We start from the raw sequence: 23,942 nt of genomic DNA on the forward strand, positions 1-23,942 counted from the left end.
TCAAGGGGAATTGCGGTGTTTGAGGCCGCTCTTCTTAAATAGAAGGAATAAGTACTTGTACAAGTTCCACCACGCACCTACCCCATGACAGCCTTTAACTAAACGTGGAGTTTTCTTCAACACCCCCCCCCCCCCAAACACACACACACTTCACAACCACACGCACACACAAGCATGCGCACAGGCACCCTAACACACACAACTTGGCTTTGATTTTCTTTACGGAGGAAACAAGCCCACTATTCATAGCAGAGCAGGGGAGTTCTTTTCTCCTTCCACAGACTGGGATGGAGGCTTTAGAGTGCTTTGGAAACAAATATATGTTGCCCCTTTTTACTAGTCATGCCTACAAGTCATTGCATAAATACCCAAGCAAATCCTGTATTTTTACAATCCCAAAATAGCTAACAACTTTATTTTTTTCCACTTTTAATAAATCTTGTTTCTGGATAGCTGGATAGCTGGGGACAAGGGCCTTTGCAAGTGGAAGAGATCTCCATAGATTGTAATTTAAATCAGTTGAGTCAACCATCACAAGATCAGGTAACCCAATGCTAATTAAGCTGATGGGCTATTGACTAGAGTGGAAAGCCCTTGCATTTGCAATATTGTGATCACAGAGAGCTCTTCAACGGAGCGCTGAAAAGTCACAAAAACCTCCAGGGCACATCCATGTTCGATCAAAAAGATCATCATCATGCTGTCATCAGAATGTTTAGGGAAACGTCCATTCAAATTGCCAATCATACAGGAATTACTAGAATAAGATACACAATGAGCAATCATTTGAAAGTTGAGTAATAGTAAATGGAGTTCTCATGATAACGTTTGAGCTTTTCTTAGAATAGAGAATCCCTCGTAGGAGAAGAGAAACAAGCAGCAGTCTTTGTGCAAGAAGAACAGAAGACGTTTAGAGACATTGAGGATCCCCTGCTGGTACTATCACACAACATAACCCCCAGGCAAACACACGGGGTGTCATCCCAGACGCAGATTTAAACTAGAGGAATAGGGATCTGCCAGTTGTGGAATACATTCTTGTAGTTAAGGAGCTGATCAACTGAAAACTCACTTTCAGTTTAGCTTTTATTCAGCCATGGTATTCCATCGTCGTTATGGTGCTTATTTATGTCAAATTTTATCATTATTATTTTATAATCTGTTATATAATTCATTTCTCTCTTCCTCTGTATTCTATCAGTCTTTCATTACGTTATTTCACTTCTGTTTGAAAAATGTTAGCTTAGAAGGGCGAGTCAAAACATGGTAGCCTTGTTGTGACTCTCCCTTCTAAGATATAATTTTTCAGTGACAGCTAAACGTCTTATGAATGTTGAACATCGCTCTACCGTGGCAAAATTAAGGAAAGATTAATGATAATATAAACTTCATCTATTGTAACTCCCTAACAAAGCAGTAGAATTAATGTCCCTTTATATTGCCTTAGAAATAATTGTACAATTTGGTTTGTCAAGTATTTTTTACACAATGTTTGGTTTGTAATTCTAAAGGTGAAGCCAAATCGGAGGCATGCTTTCCAGCAGTAAGATTAGGAAGAAACTAACATTAACATAATCAAACATTAAGGAAATCGAAAAAAACGGAACGATTTCCCAAAAAATTCATGCGCTGAAATGCCTTGAGATTATGCGACTTCTACAATTAACAATAAACATCTCAGAACGTTCCACCAAAATGAATATGGTAATATGGTTGTTAATATGGATGTCATTATCCAATGATTAAAAACTGTGTTTACCCTGAATATAAACCAAAACACAGCAATTATCGAAACCAAAGCATGGGTTGGTCGGTTTGGACCTTCCTCTGATGGCTTCTGACAGAGCTGCTCTCCATTGATCAGCTCACCGTAGTTATAGAACAAAAAGCAGGATCCATAGAGGGAGACCATGGTGCTGGCTCCACAGAGCACTCTCTCTCTAGGTCGTTCTCAGACGAGCCCTCCATCGTTGCTTCCAGTCATCCCGATTCTCCATACATCTGGCCAGTTCATTGGTACTTTGCACTCCTGCACTGCCAACATGTTTCTTGTTGTACCGTGAATCAATACATGCGTGTGGCAAACCCAAACGGACTGGAGGGTTGAGTGGGAATGACTATTCATCATGGACACTTTTTTAGGGAGAAACTTTTTCATTTTTTTTAGGATCGCACACGTAAGGAAACCAGAGCAGGCATCCATTACGAGAGTCATGGTAAAACAATGTTTTCACAGATTGTGACAAGGGTACAACCATTTTTAGGTGTGTCTGACTACTTAATGAATGTCAACGGTGTCCTCTACCGACAGCGCCCTATTTCCCTTTTTCAAAAAAAATAAAGATGTACACAGAATCTCTTTCTTACAAGAGTGTGTGTCCCTGTGCGTTGCCTGTGTGTGCCTGATATATATAGAGGGAGAAGGCTCAAATACAGACTGGTTTGGCCATTATAATTGTATTATTATTATAATTGTAATAATTTATTTTTATTCCTCCTTTTGTCATTTCATTTGTTAGCGAAGGAATTGTTTCTCATGGTTCCGGTACTGAGGGGGAATCTATGGTTTAAAAAGGACATGTTTCAGGGAGACGTGTGAGTTGTGGGTGTGTGTATGTACCAATGATGGCTCAGCAAGGACCGTTTGAACCTGTCCAGAAATATCTGAGATACAGTCTGGGAATACCAGACAAGCATCGATGCACACACATACACACGGACCACCTAGTCCCCACACACACACATACACACAACCCACTTCCTACACACAAACACACAACCCACTCCCCATACATACACACACACAAACTGAAACACACATTCATACCATTCCCCAACTGCCCACACGCAAAACCCCCGAACACATAAACACACACACAAACAGAGGGACAACCTACTCCCCAACTGCACACAAACACACACAGGTACAACCCACTTCCCAACTGCCCACGAGCATAACCCCCCCCCCGTGACAGAGAGACACACACACACACACACACACACTTAGCTGTCCATCGTGTCCGATGATGACGCTTGCCCCAGGGATGGGGGATGGGGAGGGGGGGGGGGGGGGGGGGGGGGGGGTCAACGACGTTGCCGCTGGTGCCACTTCTCATGGGCGTAGAGTCCGATCCTTGAGCCACACATTCGTCCGCAGATGGAGCAAGGGAAACCAGATGCCAGAAAGGTACCAGCCGCCCGCTGGTGTCTCTGGATGCGCCTCTCGGAATGTCGGTCTTGGTTAGTTTGGTGAATTTGACAAACTGCAGTAGCACAAGTTACCTGCCATGCTGGTCTGTTGAGTGCCAGAGTTTCAAGCTGTGTGAGGGGGATGTTCGCTTGCTTTTGGAGGTCCCTGGTGTAGTCCTTAAAGCGCCGCTTTTGCCCTCCAGCGGAGCCTTTTGCGCCCATTAGTTGGCTGTAGAGGACTTGGCGGGGTAGGCAGTGTTCAGTCATGCGTATGGTGTGCCCTATCCAGCGCAGATGTTTTTTGGCCACTGCTGCTTCCATACAGATTGAGCCGGTGTTGCTGAGGATGTCTGTACGGGGGATACGATCTTCCCAGGACAGACCGAGGATCTTCTGTAGGCAGCGGATATGGAAGGCCTCTAGGTTGCTGATGTGCTGGCGATATGGGGTCCATGACTCTGCCCAATAAAGCAGAGTGGAGAGACATAGCTCGTTGTAAACAGCGTCCGTGGTACTGACCTTCAGGTTACGGTTTTCAAAAATCCTGCTGCGCAGGCGTCCAAATGATGATGAGGCTTTATTGATCCGGGTGTGTATTTCTGTGTCAAGGGAGCAGCATGAGGACAAAGTGGAGCCAAGGTAAGTGAAGTGATCCACTGTTTAAGTGGAACACCGTGTATGTGGAAACTGGGGGGGGGTGGGGGCGGGGGTGTTGAGATGGGACATGACCTCGGTTTTTTGAATGTTAACCTGTAGGCCAAAGGATTGGTACAGACTGGATATTGTGTTGAGGGCGTGCTGCATGGAGCCCGGGCTGTGAGCTAAGATGGCACAGTCATCAGCATACTGAAGCTCACAGATTTGGCGGGTCTTTGTCTTTGTGTAGGCCTGGAGCCGACGGATGTTGAAAAGGCTTCCATCAAGGCGGTATTCCACATGGACACCGTCTTCATGTCCAATGACACTGTGAAAGAGGCAGGTGATGGCAGGGAGGAGGATGTTAAAGAGCACCGGAGCCAAGATACAGCCTTGCTTCACCCCAACGTTTACCGTGAAAAACTCTGACTGGAGTTCTCCTGTGAGCACTCTGGCTTGCATCCCATCATGCAGCTGCTGTAGGATGCTAAGAAACTTGGGTGGTACCCCAAGTTTGCAGAGGTATTTCCAGAGCAACTCACGGTTGACAGTGTCAAAAGCTGTGCTGAGGTTGATGAAGGCTATGTAAAGGTCTTTGTGATTCTCTCGGCTCTTCTCCAGCAGCTGCCTCAAGACAAAAACCATGTCTGTCGTGGATCTGGTCTTCCGGAAACCACACTGTGTTTCCGGAAGCACACCTTCGGAGATGTGCCCAACCAATCTGCTGAGCATGATGTTGGCCAGGACTTTCCTTGAGATGGAGAGGAGAGATATTCCGCGGCTGTTGCCGCATACTGCTCTGTCTCCTTTCTGTTTATAAATGACCACGATGTTAGCATCCTTCTAGTCCTGTGGGAGGGTCCCATGTTCCCAGATGTTTTGGATCAGGAGGTGCAGGCGACGCGTGAAAACCTCTGCAGGGATTGTTCTTCAGCCCTGCAATGGCTCGCTGGACTTCTGAGTAAAGTGGTGGGGTGCGTGGTTGGCGGCAGGTCTGGGAGATTATCCAGAATATGTGGATCAACAGGGTTGGTGTGGTTGAGGAGACTCTCAAAATGATTTGCCCAACGGGCAAGAATCTCGTGGCGTTCCTTGAAGAGTGTGGACCCATCAGCTGTTCGGACTTGGGCAATCACCCGCTTCCTGGGGCCGTACAATGTTTTTATGCCATCGTAAAAGCCTTGAATGTTGTTGCAATCTGCCAAGTTATGGTCTCTTGCGCCTTTTGCACCCACCCGGTGTCCTCCATATTCCAGAGGGCTCGCTGGGTTGCTGTTCTTGCAGCAGTAAAGGTGGTTTTAAGGGTGGAAGATCCAGGGCAGGACAGGAGAGCTTTGTGGGCCTCATGCTTGGTTATTAGAAGTGACTGTATCTCAGCTGAGTTAGAGTCAAACCAGTCCTGGTGACGTTTCCTTGACTGACCGAGCACCTCTACGGCTGCGCTATGAATAGCCTGGCGCAGGGCTGGCCAGTTGGCTGATTCCCCCGGGAACTTATAGGTTTTCAGCAAGGAGCCGCCAAAGGTTGTCTTTGGTGGTGAGGCTGTTCAGCGCTGTACGATTGAGTATCTTGTTTGGAGCTTTCCTCGGGCCACGGGGCTGAATGCTAATAAGTAGTTTGGATCTGATCATGAGGTGGTCAGTCCAGCACTCAGCTCTGCGCATGACACGGGTGGTGAGGACATCCCTTCTGTCCTTTTGACGGACAATCACATAGTCGAGGAGATGCCAATGTTTTGAGCGGGGGTGCTGCCAGGTGGTCTTAAGCCTGTTCTTCATCTGGAAGATGGTGTTGGCAATGACCAGCTGGTGCTCTGCACAGAGGGAGAAGAGTCTGAGCACGTTGTGGTTCATCTTCCCCACTCCATGCTGGCCAATCACTTTACTCTACTGCCTTCGGGAACCCCCTTCTAGAAGAAGGTGTACCCAGCACCAACCTCTGACAGGGAGTTCTCTCCATGTAGTCTTGTCTCGCTGAGAGCTGCTATGTCTATGTTGTATCTTGCAAGCTCCAGGGCCACCAGCGCTGTCCTGCGGTGGGGCCTGTCAGGAGTTCCAGCCATGACACGTCCCAGCCCCCCCCGTGAAACACACACACACACACGCACGCACGCACGCACGCACGCACGCACGCACGCAAACAAACAAACAAACAAACAAACAAACAAACAAACAAACAAACAAACAAACAAACAAACAAACGCTCAGCCCAGCCAAATGGGTTTTTAACATTGGTTCTGCAGCAGCACATGTTGCCACGCATCTTAGAACCACCTCCATTTTGGCTGTGCGTTCCCTTCTCCTGAATTGGTTTAATTCAATCTACGGGCCCTCAACCTAAGGAATTCAAAGAGTATGGAGTGGGTTGGGGTGCGGGGGCTTCTACCTTCACCAGCTCGGTCTCGAGACATCCACCCTTCCTGCCAACCCGCCGTGAGTTTGATCTCCATTAGTTGGTATTCACTCAGTGGGATTTCGACAGGCCACTACCTGAAAGTGGATTCCTCACTCTCTAATTCTGCTGCGTTCACTGGCAGACCCATTCAAACTGCTGGACCCCATTGTTTATTTGATGGACCCCACAATGCCCGCTCTTCTTTCATGGCTTTCCCTTCCAGTCTCCTCCAGTACACTGAGGTGTCTGAGATGACGCGGTGCGAGTACCTAAACAAATTCACCAAGAATAAAATAAGCGAGAAGCCTCGGTGGGTCAGCGTGAAAGGCGTTAATTTAAGCTTCTTTCCTAATCGCCAAGCATTTGGCTGATAATTAGATACCTTTAATAATGAACAGTTCATAAGTGATAAGAGAGCGATAATGAATGTCCGCAGGGCGATGACTCATTCTTTAAGACCGCTCTACAAAGTACAGGGGAGGGGGGGTATTTATGCACCACTGTAGCCAGAGACCCAGAGATAGTTTAATGCCAGGGAACAGGGAGCCTGTATATTTACCGGTTTAACCTTTGGATTCATATCCCGGATCCGCAGGAAATTACACAGCGCCATTTATTACAAATACGGAAGGGATTGGCGGAAGGATGAGGGGAGAGAAAAGGAGTGAATTACCGCTCAGCTTATGCTTAGTGAGGCACTGTGCTGGTTATGAAATACAACGCCAATGTGTTTGTTTGTTCCCGATATGAATTTATTTTAAAATTTAAAACATAATAATAGAGAAATAGTGAAATGGGGAAAGGGCTGAAAATAATTGAGACTGATGGATTGGTGTTTAATTGAGGGAGCTATGGGTAAACTTCATAGAATTAGATTACAAAGGTGCATATCAATGTGGAAAAAGCAAAAAAAATTGCTTAAGTGGATGAGGTTAGCATTGGAGAGCTAACGTGTGTCAGTATTCCACAAGTGTATTATATTAGCACTGTGTGTCTGTTCGCTCCCCCACCGGGAGATGCAGATCACCTGTGACGCAATAGAACAACAGCCCTTTTCCCTCACATCCAATGAGATCTAGATTAAGCCTGGACCGAGCAATATTGACTGGTGTAATGGGGGGGAGTTAGGGTTAGGCGGGGGGGGGGGGGGGGGCAGACCACTAAAGCAGAAGGGTTTTTATGGTGTACCTCCATGTTAAATCAACCTCAAGAACAACCACATCTTTCCTTTCCTTACATTGCTTGTAGTAGTATAGCTGTTTTCACAAATCCTCATTAAGGATGAGGAGGAGAAGGATAATAATGAAGATGATGATGCTGCTACTACTGATTTAATAATGATATCATCCTCACAATCATCATCAGAATAATGGTAATAATAATCATTCTGTAGAGTTTTGGGAAGAAAAGAGCAGGAAGACTGAGATGGAGCGGACTGGGGTGGAGTAGACTGGGGTGGAGCAGACTGGTGGAGCAGACTGTGATGGAGCAGACCTGGCAGACGCTGGTCTGTCCAATGACCAGCCTCCTCTCTCAGTGTTGAGCGTGAATGCATTGGCGGGTGATGGAGCGGGCGGAGGGAGGGCTTTACAGGCCACTCTGAGGGACAGAGACAGCCAATGCAGTACAGGGAGAATTAAACAGGGCTGTGAACCACACTGCGCTCTCTTTTCTGCCAAGAGGGGGCCCTAGAGAGCCGTTGTGGCCCCCCAACACACCCACACACACACGCCAAGTTGAACACATCCTCTGACTGCAGTTCATTCAGAAGTCACTGGTGAATTTGGCTTTTGGAAATTGAACAATGAGCATTTGCAAAATAAGTTGGTGTTTGCATTATGAAATGTGTTTGTGTTATTTGTATTTGGTGCAAAAAAGGATGGGTGTTGAGAGGTAATCAGAGCCTAATTGTGTTTTCATCCTTGTAAATGTTGGAGTCAGTGTACGCTCAGAGCTTTGCATGCTGTGTGTGTCTGTGTTTGTGCATGTGTGTGTATGTATGGGTGTGTGCGCACTTTCCTGCGTGTGCATGACGTGCATGCGTGTGCGTTTCAGCCCACGTGTACTACAAAAACACACAAACAAAAGCCTGTGTTTGTGTGCGTCTCCAAGTGAACGCCCAAAGCTCCTCCTCCTCAACGTGGGGTTGAACTCGGTATAAACCGGGCGCCCATGAGCCAAAAGGACTTGATGTCGTTGTGTTAGTGTTAGAGATGTCCGATATTATCGGCCCACCGATATTATCGGCCCGATATTAGCATAAAAATGTAATATCGGTCAATATCGGTATCGGATTTAAAAAAAAAAAAAATAAATAAAAAAAAAAAAAAGGCACTTTTCCCTTAAATTAAGTTGAAGTATTTTTCTTATTTTGCACAGACAATATTAACATTTGGAAAGCCTTGTTGCATTCAAGAATGCATCCAGTGGGGCATCAGAATAACATTAAGCATGTTGTGTTAATTCCACAACAGGAGATATGTAATGTTACCTAAATTAGGTTTGAGGAAAAATAACCCAAATATCGACATCGGTATCGGCTGATATCGGAATCGAAAATTTAGAGTTGGACAATATCGCATATCGGATATCGGCAAAAAAGCCAATATCGGACATCCCTAGTTAGTGTGTTTTGTCAGAGATCCCTACATAATGCTCATGCCACGCATAATGCTGATGTTGTCTCTGTTGCTCATCCATGAGGCATGACCCCATCTGCTCCCGCTGTGCCCCCCCACCAGGGGAACAGGGCGGGGGGGCATCAACCAGACGTCCACCAAGCTTAGACTCTGAACATCGGCAGGTAGTCAATAAAACAGGGAGGGAGAGAGAGAGAGAGGTAGCACACTGCCATGGTGCGTCTGTCATGCGGCGAGTGGTTATATATATATATATATATATATATATATATATATATATATATATATATATATAGCTGAGCCGCACGCAATCAATACAAGCTTAAGGTTTCAGGGGAGTCACCATTGGGTGGAAGACCGCAATAAATAGTGTGTGTGTGTGTGTGTGTGTGTGTGTGTGTGTGTGTGTGTGTGTGTGTGTTTGTGTGTGTGTTGGTACGGGTGGTTTAGCAGGACAGTTTTCCAGACTATCTAAAGTGCTATAAGGACAATTAGTTTATGAGGACAGTTTTGCTGTCCTCATATAATCCACCCTCTAAAACCTATTTTCTGACATGTTTAATACTGAAACAATGGATTTTCTTGATAGGCTTGAGGGCGACTTTTCTGTCCGGATAAACTACCTATTTTAAAAACTTGTTTTGGCATGTTTTAAACTGTGAAAATTGAATTTCTTAACAGTCTTGATAAACCAAAAACCAGACATCTGGTGTATTTCTGTGTCTCGAAGTGCGCCCCTAACGGCTGTCAGTGGTAACTGCATTCACGACACACCGCGCGGGAAATTGTGTATAATTTGGCGCGATCGACACATGGAATGTTGTACTGCGCATGCCCGAGGACAGAGACGGCAGAGCCGTCATGTACTTTTTAAATAACCATAACTTGCTCAATTTTCAACCGATTTTCAAACGGTTTTGTTTGTTATAAATGTCGGAGATGTCTATATCATATAATATATAATATATATTATCACGGCCAAAAGCTGTGTGAGCCTCCAGACGATAGGTTATTATGAATCTCAAACGACCGCGTCTACTTCAGATTGATGTGGAAGTGGAAGAACCAGAGAAGTCGGAGAACCCGACGAAGTCCTTTGTGATTCATTATATCGTCTGGACGCGCACACAGCTTTTGGCCGTGATAATATGTATTATTTGATATAGATATGAAGATATCTATGTATTATATGATATTATTTAGATATAGAGCTCCAGGACTGTAACGCAAGTGTTGTACACTTCCTTGTTATTTGGATAACCGTTCTGCTGTTGGTGTGATGGCGCATAACACGTCGGACTCTCGTCTCTGGTATTTCTACAACGAGACTCGTATTGGGGGTTATCTCAGCCATGGTTGAGAATGAATTGGGGGAAAGGAACTTTGGCGTTGACTCCCTGAAGTAGGCTACATGAACCACGACATGGAGGAGAAAGGGATTACTGGCCGTGAATGTATCCCGCTTGAGCCCTGCTTCCCGCCGCCTCGGCAGCGGTCAGCGCTAATCACCGCCTGCTGAAGCCGAGGCGGTGGTCCATCGGCAGCGAGGCTCCGGCGGGAGACGACCGCGGTCAACAATCCCTTTCTCCTCCATGTCGTGGTTCATGACTTCAGGGAGTCAAAGCCAAAGTTCCTTTCCCCCAATTCATTCTCAACCATGGCTGAGATAACCCCCACTACGAGTCTAGTTGTAGAAATACCAGAGACGAGAGTCCGACGTGTTATGCGCCATCACACCAACAGCAGAACGGTTATCCAAATAACAAGGAAGTGTACAAGACTTGCGTTACAGTCCTGGAGCTCTATATCTAAATAATATCATATAATACATAGAAATCTGTATCATTTAATACATATTATCACGGCCAAAAGCTGTGTGCGACTCCAGACGATATTATGAATCTCAAACAACTGCGTCGGAGAACCAACGTCTCTGGTTCCACTTTCACATCAACCTGAAGTCGACTGAACCGCGCGCTGCCTGCTGCCGGCTGCCCGCTGCCGGGCGATGGTGCCTCGCGGCAACCGGCGGCAAGTCGCAGTTCATGTAGTCAAAGCCAGAGTTCCTTTCCCCCAATTCCTTCTCAACCATGGCTGAGATAACCCCCAATACGAGTCTCGTTGGAGAAATACCAGAGACGAGAGTCCGACGTGTTAGGCGCCATCACACCAACAGCAGAACGGTTAATAACAAGGAAGTGTACAACACTTGCGTTACTTAGTCCTGGAGCTCTATATCTAAATAATATCATATAATACATAGATATCTATATCAAATAATACATATTATCACGGCCAAAAGCTGTGTGCACGTCCAGACGATATCATGAATCACAAAGGACTTCGTCGGGTTCTCCGACGTCTCTGGTTCTTCCACTTCCACATCAATCTGTAGTAGACAGAACCGTGCGCTGCCTGCTGCCTGCTGCCGGCGCGAGGCACCACCGCCCGGCTGCCCGCTGCCGGGCGGTGGTGCTTCGCGGCGGTGGTGCCTCGCGGCAACCGGCGGCAGGCAGCATGTCGCAGTTCATGTAGTTCGATGTCGTTCTGCCATTGCATTCAAAATTCAACCCCAATTCAAGCCCACCGAAACAGCGCGTTTGGGGGAAGCTCAATGTGCGACTGTTTCGGAGTGACTTTAACTCTGCAGCACGGCTGAATTTCGGGGACGTCTTTGAATACTGTGTTTGTGGCCCACTAATACCTATTAAAGCATCCATAAAATAGAATGGCATGGTAAAAAGCCTTGTGTCAACAACAATCTAGCAATACTATTATGTCACACTAGCCCTGCTGTTCCTGTGTAACAGGACCTGTATTGTATATCCACTATAAGTAACTAACGATTATCCTTAAAATAAAAGTCATAATATTGTAATATCCTACAGGTGAAAGGTGATCCCACGGGTTCTGGTTTCGAGAGTTCGCAGATTAACGCATCCGTAGGCTGAACAAAAGTCTGGCATCTTCACTTTTCAGCAATTTCCTGTATAATTCATAATGTAAGAATTCTGAGTGACAGCTTGGCTGTCACTCCGATCGAGACTGGCCAATAGAGACGTGTCTTACATCTTTCGGCGTTGGTCCCGCCCACGAGATTCAGCTCAACAGCAAGCAAAGCTTTTGGATTCGCAAGCAAAGCTTTTGGATTCGCAATCGAAGCTCTCAAACCTATTCTTTTTGATTGCATAATAAAGACACAAATCTACCTCCATAAGCAGGCCATTAACCTCGGGCAGCTGATCGTGCCGCGCAAAAGGCGTGAGCAGCTCCTGCTGCGAGCGTGGTTTCTGCTGCATGAAACGGGTGAAGTCGGACTGGAGATCTCGCCTAGCCAATGACACTCTGAACAGCCTCATGCAAATCTCAATGCATGACCCTCCTCTTGACGAATACAACTCATAAATGCAGTCACTAAATGGTGGTACTGGCAGAAGGTCATGTTCTGGGACTGAGGGTGTTGGTTGACATCTTGAAGCTAAACAAATCTGGTCCGGAAATGAATCTATTATTTTATCAACATAATGTATTGTGTTTTTATTATTTTATCAGTAACTAACAACTGAAAATGTAAAAAAGATTCTTGGGAAAATTCGTGACGTTTCGGGATGGAAAAAAGTGAGTTTTAACCCCTGATACAGGTGCAGGCGCGTCGTTAAACCTGGGCATTCGAGGCTATAGCCCCGGATCTTTTGGGAATAGCCCCGGGTCGCGGTGCCGTCAAAAAAAACATTATGCTGAAAATAGCCCCGTAGAGCTTACTGGTTGAATTACCAGCAGCCACAGAGGCAACATTGTAGCGAGTGAAAACCGCGTACATATATGGGCAGATTTAGAATCATTTGTTGCAAAATGTTGCAAATTCAACGTCGGTAGTGACACACAAACACACACACACACACACACACTTTTAAGGAGTTTTTCACCCGCTCCGTATCCAGCTTGTTCCACGCTTTAAGCACCCAGGCTGCGTGTGCCGTGTTTTCCGTCAATGTGGCGAAGTATGGTTATGCTGTTGAGAGCTTAAATAAATGGACTATAAGTTGACTATGAACAATTATTGAAGTTTAGCATTTTGTTCAGCAAATTTGACAACTGACAGATGCAATATTGTGGCCAGTGAAAATCACAAAATTCTGTACATTTATGGGCAGATTTAGAATAATTTGTTGCAAAATGTTGCAACAAATTATGCTATGCATGTCCATGCATAGCGCATCACGTCGATAGTGCGGTTTAGTGCTGCTCTATTTTGCACAGATTCCGGAGACCCGCAGAGTGAATTTAACCCGGTCCACTTGACATCGGGTAGGCGCATGACAATTTGTCTACAGGCTTTTCTAGTGTCTCATTTTAGCTGCTGGTGTTTGTGGTGCACTTTCCTATCCTTAACGTAAACATGAACCTACTCAAAGTCAGTCAGAGTTTGATCCAAGGGATATTGTCCTCCTAAACCTGTTCTGTGTCTGTGTCACACACTCAGGTGTATTCTACGTATGCACTGGTTTTTAAAGTCTTTCAGAGTTTGATCCAAGGGACATTGTCCTCCTAAACCTGTTCTTTGTCTGTGTCACACACTCAGATGTATTCTACTTATGGAGTGGTTTTCTAAGTCTTTGTGATTTTGATCCAAGGGACATTGTCCTCCTAAACCTGTTCCATGTCTGTGTCACACACACAGATGTGTGCTGTTGTAGTGTACATTTCGATTGCAAGCGGTCCACCATTTTTGATGTGGATTCAATCCTGATCTGATTCTTATACCTTACCTATGTCTTGCACAGCTGAGGTTGTCAATGGTAACTGCATTCACGGCAAACCGCGCGGGAAATTGTGTATAATTTGACGCGATCGACACACGCTTGTACTGCGCATGCCCGAGGACGGAGACGGCAGAGCCCGACTAGCAGTGCCTCTCACTCTGCTCTCACTCAGCGACTGGGAAGATGAAGACCTTATGCAGCATAAATCAGGTAAGATATATTCAATCTCATTAAAATGGCAACAATGATCTACTTTTGGTACAAGCCTACTTTTCATTTTAGTTTTATGTAGGTAAGTCGCCGACTGATGAAGTCAGTGATTTGGCATCGGGAGGATCAATATTATATTAATTAATAATATATTATCAAAGAGTACCATATTAAGCGCTATATAAATTTCATTTATTATTATTATTATTATCATTATTATCATTATTATTATTATTATTATTATTATTATTATTATTATTATTCATATTCTCTCTCGGGTCGACCTCGGGACGAAGAGAATGTGGTGGCAGTGTGTCCGCGCGGTATTAAAAGGTAAAAAATTAAATTAAGGCCCTTGAAAGGTAGTAAAAGGTAACCACCGCAATTTGACTTTGTAGTACATTTTTCATTACTCAATATAAAATGAGTTTCCAATTTTTTGTTTAGATGTTTTAATTTCATCTAGCCTAAAAAAATACAGTATACGGAGCAGGATCTGAACTGAGTAGCCATTAGAGTTGGCGTCGCTGGTTGCTATAGCGACGCCGAGTTTGAAGCATAACACAGGCATGACAAAAACATACATAAAACATAAGATCTCCCCCCAACCAATTACTTTTTTATTAAAGGTGCTTAATAAATACATTTGATTGATTTGATTAGCATTTTACAGACCCATACAATGGATAGGGCGTTTAGTAGGGTCCTTCACCATTGCTCTTTACCCATAAAAAGCTACAGTCATGGTTCAATTCCAGGCTTTCTATTCTATTCTTATCTATTCCATTCCATTCTATTCTATTCTATTCTATTCTATTCTGTAAATTCCGCTGATTTACCTTTGAGCCTTTCCTATTATAAAAAAAGCCACCGGAGATCATATGTTTTAATTTCGTTTTTCGCTCTATGAGAGAATGGGTAAATGCAAGTTTTCGCAAACATGGGTTGACGACCCGACATTTAAAGACTGGCTGAACTCGTCATTGTGTTATCTGCAAGCAAGCAAATAGATAAATAAATGAGTTTCCATTTTTTTGTTTAGATGTTTTAATTTCATCTAGCCTAAAAAAATACAGTAGGCTATACGGTGCAGGATCTGAACTGAGTAGCCGTTAGAGTTGGCGTCGCTGGTTGCTATAGCGACGCCGAGTTTGAAGCATAACACAGGCATGACAAAAACATACATAAAACATAAGATCTCCCCCCAACCAATTACTTTTTTATTAAAGGTGCTTAATAAATACATTTGATTGATTTGATTAGCATTTTACAGACCCATACAATGGATAGGGCGTTTAGTAGGGTCCTTCACCATTGCTCTTTACCCATAAAAAGCTACAGACATGGTTCAATTCCAGGCTTTCTATTCTATTCTATTCTATTCTATTATGTAAATTCCGCAGATTTACCTTTGAGCCTTTCCAATTATAAAAAAAGCCACCGGAGATCATGTTTTAATTTCGTTTGTCGCTCTATGAGAGAATGGGTAAATGCAAGTTTTCGCAAACATGGGTTGACGACCCGACATTTAAAGACTGGCTGAACTCGTCAATGTCTACCATCCATGTAGAGTTAAGACCATGAATTGGTCGAGTTTCCAAAAGTAAGACGTCTTCACATCCAGTTAAAGGCGTCAATGTGACGCAATGTGACTTGCGTCACATTGATTTCCGAAGTCGCTGCTTTGCTTACAGACACGATCCAGGAAAAAGGGGACAACAACACCACCTCACATCAGGCGACCGAAATGATAGAATGAGCGCAAAACATTGGCTATTTTTAAAGCAGTGGAGGGAAACACAATATTTGGTTTTGAATAACTGGATGTAAAGGCGTCTTATTTTTGGAAACTCGACCAATGCATGGTCTTAACTAGGCTACATGGATGATGGATAGTAGGGTTCACCCAATAAACCGCCAATGTGTGTAGGGTCCGGGAGGGTACATTGGGGTGCTATAGCTCAAGCAGGCCATTCAACTCGGGCAGCGTAAACGCGCTGACCGTGCCGCGCAAAAGGTCAGCGCGTGGTTTCACCTGCATGAAACGGGTGAAGTCGGACTGGAGATCTCGCCTAGCCAAGCGTTACAGTGTGTGTATTCACACACACACACACACACACCCACACACACATGTGGCGCTTGCAAGGTCGTGTCTCATTGGCGGGCCAACGTCTCTGGGCGGGCCAGGCAGAGTAAGGGGAGGAGCTTAGCCTCCGTTTTTTCAAAGGCGAGAAGAACAGCTAGTGCTCGTTTTAGACCAAACGCAAGTTTTAGCCACTGGGGGACCATAGGCAGGCTAGGGGAACTCATATGTATGTTAGAAAACCTCATAAAGTGAGATTTTCATGTCATGGGACCTTTACGTTTTGATGATTATGTTTTACAGCTCATGGAATAAAAAATCCAGTGTGTTACAATATTACATAAAACCAAAAAAAGGATATATAATACAGAAATCTCGACCATGTCAAAAATATGTTTATAATATATTAATTTAACCTTAAGTGTAATGACTTTAGAACATATGAAAGGTTTACTTTTTGAATTAAAGTTGAGAAATGGACTTTTACATAATATTCTGATTTTTGAGATGCACCTTTAGACCGCTCTTAATCTTTAATTATTTTGTCATTAAACAATACAGGGGCATCAAGATCAATTGGAGGAGAATACCACTACTTTAATGAAATGAAAAGCCCCTCATTTATGGTCTAAACTAGCAAGGCATTGTGGGAAAATGGGCCGTCTTTTCCATTTCTGCATCAGTAAATCTTGGGTCGATCTCTGGGTTTACTTATGAAAGCTGTGTGCTGGCACTTACACCTGGCATGACAAAGCAGCCCCTTTTCATACTGGAGTGGCGTTTGTGCAACTGACTAATCCAAAGTGCCCAGGCTAGACTTTGTCAAGACTGGCTTTATCAATCATCCTGGATATCTGAATTCCACTTTTGTGCAATAGGCCTCAGGCTGTAAAAAGATCTGTCATTTTTCATTGTAATTCTTTTTCTAGCACTGAAATGCCAAAGAGAATCGCTCCCATCAGGGAGGCAGCAAATTATCTTAATAAAGAGAAAACGTCAATGCTTGAAACTAAACATGTGAATCCAATTAAAGGTAGGTAACCCTAAGCACTAACCTAAATCTAATGTTAAGCAAATGAGATTTCATGCATGTACTGTAATGTCTCTCAGTAAAGTTTCCAAACCAGTGTTTACTCTGCCCCACATACACAAACACATCCACCTACTGGTTTTTGTTGTCAGTGTGCAAGAATCTTTCTTTTTCAGGTCGTGGGGTTTTTGCAGTGGAGCCCATAAGGCAAGGTGATTTTATTGCTCATTATCGAGGGGAATTGATAGATCAAGAGGAAGCGGACGCCAGGAGGAAAAATCTATATCAACATGAATCCCAATGGGGCTTCATGTTTGATTTCTATTGGCATGGTCAAACTTGGTGGTAGGTTCAACATTTCTGTCAAGTTTATGAAATATAACTTTTTGGCTGTGGAAATGACCCCAGTGAGGGGTCAACATTATGCTTCGCCATAATGTTGTTCTAATGATCTTGTATTTTCAGTATTGATGCAGCGAAGGAGGATGGCTCCATTGGCCGCCTGGTCAACGATGACCACAGGGCCCCAAACAGCCAAATTAAATTGATTGAAACAATTGGGACACCGAACTTATGCCTTTTTGCAACAAAAGACATACAGCCAGGGACGGAAATAACTTATAACTACGGTGGCAAGGATTTGCCATGGCGCAAAGAGGTAGGTGATCAATAGTTCTCTATAGTAGATGTTTAGGCTACGTAAATGTCTTTGTAAAATGAACCTTAATGGGCGGATCCGGTGTGAATTGATCCATAGAACATTGTTGGTCACCTTGTGCTTGTCCGGGAAAAATTAAGAATATTTGGCACATAATCCAAGATAGGGAAGTAAAGCTGACCTAATGGGGAATAGAAATGAAGGCTCAATGCCTCATTGGGTCAGCTTTACTTCCCCATCTATGCTTTGCCAACCTTTCTCGTTCTTTTTCCTATAAACAACTGGTGGGGTTATGGCAGGATTTGTCCTTTAATACGTGCAGCTATCCCTGAACTGATCATAGTAAAAACATGTAGATGCACCCAGTCTGAATATTCTAGATGCATAGCTCACTCAGATGTATGGTGTTGTAATTTACATTTGTATTGTACGTTGTCCAGCATTTTTGATGTGGATTCAGCGCTTGGTCTGATTGTGCTATACCCTCGTTTTCAAAGTCAGTCAGAGTTTGATCCTAGGGACATTGTCCTCCTAAACCTGTTCTGTGTCTGTGTCACACACTCAGATGTATTCTACGTATGCACTGGTTTTCTAAGTCATTCTGATTTTGATCCTAGGGACACTGTCCTCCTAAACCTGTTCCATGTCTGTTTCACACACTCAGATGTGTGCTGTTGTAGTGTACATTTCGATTGCAAGCGGTCCACCATCTTTGAGGTGGATTCATTCTGATCTGATTCTTATACCTTACCTATGTCTTGCACAGCTGAGGTTGCTTACTGAAGCATACATTAAATGCTATGTTTTGCACAGCACATCTAAAACATTCACTTGCATACAGCACAGGGCTTTATCTATTGCTTTGAGGCAACTTTGATTCAACTCCAGTCAATTTAGTAGCTACAGCTTCAAAACCAATCAATTGTCTGTAAAGTGATGAGAGAAATAGTCCTTTGTCTTTGGGTTTTAGGTGGGAGAAAGTAGAGTCACAGGGACTCCTGAGCCCACCGAAACTCTGCAAGGAGGACATGTGATAGTCCTAGACTCCATGTCTTCCTCTACATCCTCAACCGACCATGTCCAATGTAGGTTTATTTGAATATGCTTTGTATGTCAGTGAAGTGAATTGCTTGTAGTGTATTTAATCAGTCCAACTGCAAGATCCCCCTGAATGCAGACCCTGTGCCTTGGTGTTTTCTTTTGTCTTCAACAGACAAGAATTTGACAGCGGATTTTCCATCCTCCGGGGTGAAGTCGAGTGCTACAGCAGACCAGGTTGGTGTAAATCTGTCTCATATGAACACAGTATGTCTTAGCCAGTGCTTGGTCTGATTGTGCTATACCCTGGTTTTCAAAGTCAGTCTGAGTTTGATCCAAGGGATATTGTCCTCCTAAATCTGTTCTGTGTCTGTGTCACACACTCAGATGTATTCTACGTATGGACTGGTTTTCAAAGTCCTTCTGATTTTGATCCTAGGGACATTGTCCTCCTAAACCTGTTCTGTGTCTGTGTCACACACTCAGATGTATTCTACGTATGCACTGGTTTTTAAAGTCTTTCCGAGTTTGATCCAAGGGATATTGTCCCCCTAAACCTGTTCTGTGTCTGTGTCACACACTCAGATGTATCCTATGGACTGGTTTTCAAAGTCCTTCCGAGTTTGATCCTAGGGACATTGTCCTCCTAAACCTGTTCCATTTCTGTGTCACACACTCAGATGTGTGCTGTTGTAGTGTACATTTCGATTGCAAGCGGTGTCTGGATGAATCCACCATCTTTGAGGTGGATTCATTCTGATCTGATTCTTATACCTTACCTATGTCTTGCACAGCTGAGGTTGCTTACTGAAGCATACTTTAAATGCTATGTATTGCACAGCACATCTAAAACATTCACTTGCATACAGCACAGGGCTTTATCTATTGCTTTGAGGCAACTTTGATTCAACTCCAGTAAATTTAGTAGCTACAGCTTCAAAACCAATCAATTGTCTGTAAAGTGATGTGAGAAATAGTCCTTTGTCTTTGGGTTTTAGGTGAGAGAAAGTAGAGTCACAGGGACTCCTGAGCCCACCGAAACTCTGCAAGGAGGACATGTGATAGTCCTAGACTCCATGTCTTCATCTACATCCTCAACCGACCATGTCCAATGTAGGTTTATTTGAATATGCTTTGTATGTCAGTGAAGTGAATTGATTGCAGTGTATTTAATCAGTCCAACTGCAAGATCCCCCTGAATGCAAACCCTGTGCCTTGGTGTTTTCTTTTGTCTTCAACAGACAAGAATTTGGCAGCGGATTTTCCATCCTCTGGGGTGAAGTCGAGTGCTACAGCAGACCAGGTTGGTGTAAATCTGCCTCATCTGAACACAGTATATCTTAGTCAGCGCTTGGTTTGATTGTGCTATACCCTGGATTTCAAAGTCAGTCTGAGTTTAATCCAAGGGATATTTTCCTCTTAAACCTGTTCTGTGTCTGTGTCACACACTCAGAAGTATTATACGTATGGACTGGTTTTCAAAGTCTTTCTGATTTTGATCCTAGGGACATTGTCCTCCTAAACCTGTTCTGTGTCTGTGTCGCACACTCAGATGTATTCTACGTATGGAGTGGTTTTCTAAGTCTTTCTGATTTTGATCCTAGGGACATTGTCCTCCTAAACCTGTTCTGTGTCTGTGTCACACACTCAAATGTATCCTATGCACTGGTTTTCAAAGTCTTTCCGAGTTTGATCCTAGGGACATTGTCCTCCTAAACCTGTTCCATGTCTGTGTCACACACTCAGATGTGTGCTGTTGTAGTGTACATTTCGATTGCAAGCGGTCCACCATTTTTGAGGTGGATTCATTCTGATCTGATTCTTATACCTTACCTATGTCTTGCACAGCTGAGGTTGCTTACTGAAGCATACTTTAAATGCTATGCATTGCACAGCACATCTAACACATTCACTTGCATATAGCACAGGGCTTTATCTATTGCTTTGAGGCAACTTTGATTCAACTCCAGTCAATTTATTAGCTACAGCTTCAAAACCAATCAATTGTCTGTAAAGTGATGTGAGAAATAGTCCTTTGTCTTTGGGTTTTAGGTGAGAGAAAGTCGAGTCACAGGGACTCCTGAGCCCACCAAAACTCTGCAAGGAGGACATGTGATAGTCCTAGACTCCATGTCTTCCTCTACATCCTCAACCGACCATGTCCAATGTAGGTTTATTTGAATATGCTTTGTATGTCAGTGAAGTGAATTGATTGTAGTGTATTTAATCAGTCCAACTGCAAGATCCCCCTGAATGCAAACCCTGTGCCTTGGTGTTTTCTTTTGTTTTCAACAGACAAGAATTTGACTGCGGATTTTCCATCCTCCGGGGTGAAGTCGAGTGCTACAGCAGACCAGGTTGGTGTAAATCTGTCATCTGAACACAGTATATCTTAGTCAGCGCTTGGTCTGATTGTGCTATACCCTGGTTTTCAAAGTCAGTCTGAGTTTGATCCAAGGGATATTGTCCTCCTAAACCTGTTCTGTGTCTGTGTCACACACTCAGATGTATTATACGTATGGACCGGTTTTCAAAGTCTTTCTGATTTTGATCCTAGGGACATTGTCCTCCTAAACCTGCTCTGTGTCTGTGTCACACACTCAGATGTATTCCACGCATGCACTGGTTTTTAAAGTATTTCCGAGTTTGATCCTAGGGACATTGTCCTCCTAAACCTGTTCTGTGTCTGTGTCGCACACTCAGATGTATTCTACATATGGAGTGGTTTTCTAAGTCTTTCTGATTTTGATCCTAGGGACATTGTCCTCCTAAACCTGTTCTGTGTCTATGTCACACACTCAGATGTATCCTATGCACTGGTTTTCAAAGTCTTTCCGAGTTTGATCCTAGGGACATTGTCCTCCTAAACCTGTTCCATGTCTGTGTCACACACTCAGATGTGTGCTGTTGTAGTGTACATTTCGATTGCAAGCGGTCCACCATTTTTCAGGTGGATTCATTTTGATCTGATTCTTATACCTTACCTATGTCTTGCACAGCTGAGGTTGCTTACTGAAGCATACTTTAAATGCTATGTATTGCACAGCACATCTAACACATTCACTTGCATACAGCACAGGGCTTTATCTATTGCTTTGAGGCAACTTTGATTCAACTCCAGTCAATTTATTAGCTACAGCTTCAAAACCAATCAATTGTCTGTAAAGTGATGTGAGAAATAGTCCTTTGTCTTTGGGTTTTAGGTGAGAGAAAGTCGAGTCAAAGGGACTCCTGAGCCCACCGAAACTCTGCAAGGAGGACATGTGATAGTCCTAGACGCCATGTCTTCCTCTACATCCTCAACTGACCATGTCCAATGTAGGTTTATTTGAATATGCTTTGTATGTCAGTGAAGTGAATTGATTGGAGTGTATTTAATCGGTCCAACTGCAAGATCCCCCTGAATGCAAACCCTGTGCCTTGGTGTTTTCTTTTGTTTTCAACAGACAAGAATTTGACAGCGGATTTTCCATCCTCCGGGGTGAAGTCGAGTGCTACAGCAGACCAGGTTGGTGTAAATCTGTCATCTGAACACAGTATATCTTAGTCAGCGCTTGGTCTGATTGTGCTATACCCTGGTTTTAAAAGTCAGTCTGAGTTTGATCCAAGGGATATTGTCCTCCTAAACCTGTTTTGTGTCTGTGTCACACACTCAGATGTATTATACGTATGGACTGGTTTTCAAAGTCTTTCTGATTTTGATCCTAGGGACATTGTCCTCCTAAACCTGCTCTGTGTCTGTGTCACACACTCAGATGTATTCCACGCATGCACTGGTTTTTAAAGTCTTTCCGAGTTTGATCCTAGGGACATTGTCCTCCTAAACCTGTTCTGTGTCTGTGTCGCACACTCAGATGTATTCTACGTATGGAGTGGTTTTCTAAGTCTTTCTGATTTTGATCCTAGGGACATTGTCCTCCTAAACCTGTTCTGTGTCTATGTCACACACTCAGATGTATCCTATGCACTGGTTTTCAAAGTCTTTCCGAGTTTGATCCTAGGGACATTGTCCTCCTAAACCTGTTCCATGTCTGTGTCACACACTCAGATGTGTGCTGTTGTAGTGTACATTTCAATTGCAAGCGGTCCACCATTTTTGAGGTGGATTCATTCTGATCTGATTCTTATACCTTACCTATGTCTTGCACAGCTGAGGTTGCTTACTGAAGCATACTTTAAATGCTATGCATTGCAGAGCACATCTAACACATTCACTTGCATACAGCACAGGGCTTTATCTATTGCTTTGAGGTAACTTTGATTAAACTCCAGTCAATTTAGTAACTACAGCTTCAAAACCAATCAATTGTCTGTAAAGTGATGTGAGAAATAGTCCTTTGTCTTTGGGTTTTAGGTGAGAGAAAGTAGAGTCACAGGGACTCCTGAGCCCACCGAAACTCTGCAAGGAGGACATGTGATAGTCCTAGACTCCATGTCTTCCTCTACATCCTCAACTGACCATGTCCAATGTAGGTTTATTTGAATATGCTTTGTATGTCAGTGAAGTGAATTGATTGTAGTGTATTTAATCATTCCAACTGCAAGATCCCCCTGAATGCAAACCCTGTGCCTTGGTGTGTTCTTTTGTTTTCAACAGACAAGAATTTGACAGCGGATTCTCCATCCTCCGGGGTGAAGTCGAGTGCTACAGCAGACCAGGTTGGTGTAAATCTGTCATCTGAACACAGTACATCTTAGCCAGCGCTTGGTCTGATTGTGCTATACCCTGGTTTTCAAAGTCAGTCTGAGTTTGATCCAAGGGATATTGTCCTCCTAAACCTGTTCTGTGTCTGTGTCACACACTCAGATGTATTCTACGCATGCACTGGTTATTAAAGTCTTTCCGAGTTTGATCCTAGGGACATTGTCCTCCTAAACCTGTTCTGTGTCTGTGTCGCACACTCAGATGTATTCTACGTATGGAGTGGTTTTCTAAGTCTTTCGGATTTTGATCCTAGGGATATTGTCCTCCTAAACCTGTTCTGTGACTATGTCACACACTCAGATGTATCCTATGCACTGGTTTTCAAAGTTTTTCCGAGTTTGATCCTAGGGACATTGTTCTCCTAAACTTGTTGCATGTCTGTATCACACTCAGATATATTCTAATTATATATATTTGTATATACACAGTGCTGGTTGAAACTTTGAACCTCTTTAGCCTTTTGGAGTTCAGTTCAAGCATTATTATTTTATTTTTTTATCAACAGCTGTATTTTTTATATTAAATAACAGGTGTTTTCTTCGGGAAATCTATTGCGTAGTCATAAGGATAAAATGATACAAATTATTTGCCAATTTT

At 43.7% G+C, this 23,942-nt stretch overlaps 2 long non-coding RNA genes across 2 annotated transcripts; both read left to right on the forward strand.

Moving 5' to 3' along the window:
• Positions 1 to 18,579: 18,579 nt before the first annotated feature.
• Positions 18,580 to 19,719, forward strand: LOC115541854 (uncharacterized). The gene is made up of 3 exons (XR_003976427.1): positions 18,580 to 18,687; positions 18,816 to 18,877; positions 19,639 to 19,719. It is a non-coding gene; the product is annotated as an uncharacterized LOC115541854 (long non-coding RNA).
• A 2,135-nt stretch (positions 19,720 to 21,854) lies between these two features.
• LOC115541855 (uncharacterized) lies at positions 21,855 to 23,103 on the forward strand. Its single transcript, XR_003976428.1, has 3 exons — positions 21,855 to 21,958; positions 22,087 to 22,148; positions 22,995 to 23,103. It is a non-coding gene; the product is annotated as an uncharacterized LOC115541855 (long non-coding RNA).
• The last annotated feature ends 839 nt before the right edge of the window (positions 23,104 to 23,942 follow it).

The sequence above is a fragment of the Gadus morhua genome, chromosome 4, assembly GCF_902167405.1.
Source record: "Gadus morhua chromosome 4, gadMor3.0, whole genome shotgun sequence".
NCBI lineage: Eukaryota > Metazoa > Chordata > Actinopteri > Gadiformes > Gadidae > Gadus > Gadus morhua.